This window comes from Salvelinus namaycush, chromosome 31 (genome assembly GCF_016432855.1).
Source record: "Salvelinus namaycush isolate Seneca chromosome 31, SaNama_1.0, whole genome shotgun sequence".
Lineage (NCBI taxonomy): Eukaryota > Metazoa > Chordata > Actinopteri > Salmoniformes > Salmonidae > Salvelinus > Salvelinus namaycush.
Genome location: NC_052337.1, coordinates 35,902,308 through 35,908,307, shown reverse-complemented (window position 1 = coordinate 35,908,307; position 6,000 = coordinate 35,902,308).

Here is a 6,000-nt window from a genome sequence, read left to right as displayed (position 1 = left end):
TATCTTTGGTTTTTGTCACATTCAGTTGTAAGAATCCACTTCCACACCAATGTACAAAATCCTCAACAACAGGGCCATGGGGCAGTTTCATTGGACTGAAGGAGGCTAACTACTACAGTCGTCTCCAAACTTCAGTGTCGGTTCTCGTACTGGCTACGACAATCACCAGTGTACAGGATACAGAGGAGGGATGAGAAGACAGACCCCTGGGGTGAGCCTGTTGATGATGACAGCTCCCCTGACAGGCATCCATTCACCCTCACGCTCTGGGTTCTGCTGGTTAGAAAGTCGAGGATCCAACCCACTACACGAGAGTCTACACCAAAAGCATTAGTGAGTTGGTTCACAAACAGATGGGGTTGAATGGTGTTAAAAGCAGATGACAAATCAACAAATAAAAACTTGCCATGAGTTTTTTTGCTACCCTAGATGTTTGAAGCGCTTTCTTAATCAGTTTCTCAAAGGACGTAATGACCAAGGAAGTCAAGGTGACTGGTCTGTAGTCATTAAAAACCTTTGGGTGGTTGTTCTTGGCGACTGGTATCACAGTAGACTGTTTCCATAGATTTGGCACCCTCTGCTGGCTGAGCGACTTAAAGACGTAATTAAAGATGGGGCCTAGTTTCTCTGCACAGGAGGTGAGCAGGCGGCTACCTATATTGTCTGGTCCCGGGTAAAACTCCTGTGCCAGTTGATTGTCAGAATTAAAGCCATCTAGTGACACCTTAAAAAAAAAAAAAAAAAGTATCCCCACAATAGTTTTCATACCATCCCAGGCCGAGACTAAATTGTTACCGAGATCTCTTTCAATTGTGTCCTTGTACACCTGTTTAGCTCTCCTGATTTCACCTCTTTCTGCAGCCTATTTAACTCAGTAAGGTTTCCATCTTAACATTTATCTTACTGTTTAACAGCACCCTGAGAGACTTGCTAATCCAGGGCTTAATATTTGGGTACGTAAACCTTCACAACATTATCTGGGATGACTACATCTTCACAATACGAAACCCAGGAGCTAACAGCATCAGTGAGATCGTCAATATCAGCACAACTCTTTAAACATGTCCCAGTCAGTACAGTCATTCAATACACCCCTGAAGGGTCAGGGAGGAATCTCAGTCCAGTTCTTAATCCGCTATGTAAGCACTTTACCCCTCCACAGGGCTGTGCGATACACCGGGATAAGGGCCATGCAGTTGTTGTCAGCTGTGCCCATTTCGGAGGTAGGGGGGGATTTATACGCTCCCTTAAAAGAACCGTAACACAAGACCAGGATCTTGTTATTTCTGGTGGGCATGTGACGTACTGATGAAATTTCCTCAACGTTTTTGACAAAGTACGGTGGTTAAAGTCCCCAAGGATGATGTTCGGGGCATCTGGAAATTTTGTTTGTAATTTCTGCGTCGCCTGGAGTATTAACTACGCGGCATTACTCTCATTTGCCTTCGGGTGAATGCAAACCATGGTGTGGAATATTTAAGGAAATTCCTGGGGCAGATGGTGGGGGCTCAATGACACGTATAGCAGTTCAACATCCTTCGTGCATAGTTTTTCCCTAAACAGTAGGCTACAGTTTTTTACCAGCGCTCATTCACATAAAAACACTCCACCACCCAGTGTCTTACCGGTAACCTCGGGCCTCTCGGTCCATATATGTGTATATAGGTGCCCCAAACCAGTCAATCACCAACTCACAGTCCAAGTCCATATTCTTAAACCATGTCTTTGTAAGAGACAGAATACAGGCATTTCTGAATTCATGTTGGAAACGAACATGGGCTTGCAGTTCATCAGTTTTACGAAGAGACTGGGCATTTTCTAGAATGATAGAAGGCAGGAGAATGCTTGACAGAGATTGGCGCTTTGCCCTTTCCCAGACTCCACTCTTCCCCTGCTTTCTCATCTTGCGGTGTAGCCCGCCAGCAGCCCGCTGGTAGAATCCCATTGACCATTATTATAATCAAATGCATCAAGGTTTGGGTAGATTAGATCCAAGGGAAGGATTGGCATTCTGGGGATTATTCCATTTGAGAAGAACACTTCCTGCTGTACTAGATCCATTGATTATGAATGGGGAAGTTCTTGCAAACTTTGTGCCAGGTGAAACACCGTCCACTATAAAAACAACGCTGCTAACGCCATGTTACCGAAAGGAAATAGAGGAAGAGTTCAACACTGCTCTTTCTATTTCATTGATCTACGAGATCATTGTATTCAGTGATTTAAAACAGATGATCTAAAACTGGTAAAATACAAAATAACAAACACAGACTGAGAAACACTATGCGGCTGGTCGCTGCAACAGCATGCGGACCATGAGAGTACAACCTGAGTTGAATGGAAACTAGTTTAGATGGGCAGTGAGGTCTGTGGTGTGTTTGTCATGTTTGGCTAAGGTAAGGGTGACCACCCTCACCACAGCATAAACACTATGACTGAGGGAGTAATGATTTAACTGATGTCTGGGGGAAACAGTATATGAGGTGTGTGGAAGTTGAAGGTTTTTGAGAAGGTTAATTACATAAATGCACTTTGATGTTGATTAAGCTCAAAGCAAATTCAAGTTTCACTCTAGATCTCTCTCCAAGGCTGTACGAGTTTTAAAAAATGCTGCAATTCCTACATCATCAATCAAATTAATACCAAAATCATACACATGTTCTATTTTAATGTTATCCCAATAAAAAGAGAAGGTCACATCATTTACATTATTCCTCGCTACAATAACATCCCAAAAAAGGAATGAAAATATTTTATTTTACAGTACAAACATACAGTATATGGATATATGTATATTCAAATATAAAGACAGCTAACATGCGTAGCTAACATTCATATATGAGGGGATAACATTGTTCCCATTTCTAACAGTCAACAAATGCTTGTCTGCGAAAGTTTCATTCTTTGTAAAAGTCGGATGCACATTTGACTTGAAAGAACAATCTTCAATATCAGGAGGGTGTTGCCATAGCTCAAGTACATTTGCAGTATGCTATACTGTATACCAGTACCAGTATGCTAGGCTGGTCAGTCAAACATCGCAACGGCAATAAGTACTTTGTTTCTATTGGTCAGTAACTTGTTAATGCACATGGAAATCTAACTTTTGATTCCAAATTGATGGCAGTGGCAGCACAACAATTTTGGTGTGCAGGATGGTATAGATAGAAGACGCATGCTCTTGGTTTTCCTTGTGCAAGTTTTTTTTAGCTCATTCCACACAGTGCCATAGATACAGTATAATAGGAGATGAATTGCATGCACTTTAATCATAGCGCTGCATGATTGGCTATTGCTTTATTGCGATATTATTACTGGTTTATTGCTTTGCTATTGAATTGATTATTGATTGATAACATTTAGTGCATTGTTTATATTCTTGCATAAAAAAGTATGTATTGACAGATACAGGTTGTCATCAAAACTGCATGCTAAATTCATAACATACCAACTGTTAATCTGTGTATATTTGCATAGTTACTCATTCATATTTTCAATGCAGTCCATTTGTAAAAACATAACAGTGTCAGAAGCTACTAGACAGTAGAAGCTTAAACCTTCCCCTGATCAAAAGCTCATAACAACCCAAAACCAAACCATAAACAGAGCTTTCTAATAGTTTGTCAGTGTACTTAGTCAGTGACGTGCAGTCAGGGTAGGCCCTGTTGACCCTGTGATAATGTAATAAAAAAAGCTGTTATGAAAAGACAAAAAAACAAAAAAAATTGTATAAAACATTTTCATAATTTTTTTGTTCATGTTTTTTCTCAGTGAATCTGGTGTTTTTTTTATGCAAAACCTCAGGAAAGGCGCTAGGGTATTCATGCCTTCCTTTCCAGCCATTCAAATCGTTGACACTGCGGCCGTTCCTGACTCCAGTCACTGTTAATAGACAGGGTCAGCTTAGGCATCGCTGCTTTGCCTAGCTTGAAGTATCTTCATGTGTTGTATTGAGCCGATTTCATATAGGCATGCGTATTGCCTAAACATGTTGTGTGGGTATTGCCTGGGGTAAACTGTGCATATTTGGACATGTCTACATGATTTCACGCTTGCACCGCTTGAACTGAACAAAGCTAGCTAGCTAGCAAAAATAACCTGACAAATTGCACCTCAAACAACCTCAAATAATTTTCCAAGTTGACATAATGGAACGCACTGTTTAGAGGGTTCAAAGAGTGGAATGTCAACTAAAATTAAAGTTAAGACCATAGAGAGGCAGCATACAGGATCTCTACAAGACGTGGCATGACAGGTGTCATGTGTCAGGCAGGTGAAAAGTGAGTACTGGGCTGTCCAATTGTTTGAAACATCATTACCAATTAAGACTTTTTACCCCGACTTTTAGACATCTTGGACATTTGCTTTAGCTTTGTGGACGTAATGGGAATGGGAATTACTTTTTGAGTCAATGTGAAAATGGAACCGAAGGAGACCTTGGAGATCTGTATCCCACACGACCGTTTGAATGCATTTTTCAGTAATTTCGATTGTTGATATGAACATTTTGTTAGAACCTTATTTATTATATACGTGTGTGTGTAATAATATTTCACATGATAATATTATTATGTGTGTGTGTGTGTTTACGCGAGAAGCGCATTGGAAGAATTGTAAATCCACTGTGAAAGGCTATGGAGTTAGTGTTGCAAATTATTCGGATGAAATGTGTTCATATATTAGTCTTTTAGTGCCACCTACCAGTTGTAATTGTGGATGCTAGATTTGTCTATTGCTGAGTTGAACAGTGCATCATTTTGTAAGATGATATGAAATATGTCGCAATCGTATCTTGGCTACATAGGTATTTACATTTGTGACTCGTTTCAGTTAACTAGGCGTATGTTGTGCGTCACTACTTGTGAAAATGTAAACATTTTTAAAATCAAAATGTGTTTTTGGGCAGAAATGCCTTCTGGGACATGTGAAATTTCATGTGCCTTAATAACAAACTTGTATGCAATCTGTAAATACGAATACAATTGTTAAATTACGAGCTTAGTTGGTTTAGCCACGGAAAAAGTCAGGAACCTTCCCGCTAGCCAGGATTGGCTGACATAATGGATGGACTGGACATGCCAAGAGATGAGTTCAGATTGTTCTGCCATGTAGCACCCTTCTGTCTATAACATAAGCTGCTCAGTATGTGTAGGTAATCCTTTCTAACGCAGCTTTTTTTTTTTAAAGATATCACGAAGAACTACAAAAGTGTTGTTAATGCGCTCCACTTTCTGGAGGACCACGTTTTGAAATCAGTGGAATGTCCGGTGAAAGCAGAGTATGATAGCTAAGGAGATGGAGAAAATTCTGCCGTTTGATAGCAAATATGCGGAGGGAGTCAAAAATAGAACACACTGTTCTATCTAGGCTGTTGTATAAAACACCAGTCTCCGGATTACATCTTCAAACTAAGAGAAACTATGGTATCCGTGAGAGGGAGAAGCATTCATCCATGTACACGGGTCAGAGAGTCTAGCTAGCTACATTTTCAGAAATTAACTGTTTCTAATTTTGTCAGAAAGTAATTTTCATTGCAAGTTAAAGCGTACTGTTAGCTAGCTAGCTAACGTTAGCTGGCTGGCTCGCTAGCTTACGTTACATGTATGATCTGTGTAGTAATAGTATTTGTATCTAAGAGCCATTTGCATTGCTAGTTATAGCCTAATGTTAGCGAGCTAGCTAATATTGAACCTAGTTGGCTAGTTTTTAGCTACCAGCAGATTCATGCAGGGTAGTAACGTTATGAGTTGGGATTATGGTTTATTGTTTAACTAGCTAGCTACATGTCTAAACAAAAAACTCCACTATGCAAGTAATCATTTCACTGTACCGTTTACACCTTCTGTATCCTGTGCATGTGACAAATAAACTTTGATTTTATTTGATAAAGTGTGTGTTTACCAGAGACGGTAAGGTGAAGAACAAAATGACCTGCACCAAAGTCAAATTAGGATATAACATTAGGCCAATGAGACAGTGTTCAAGTTCTAAAATTCTCCA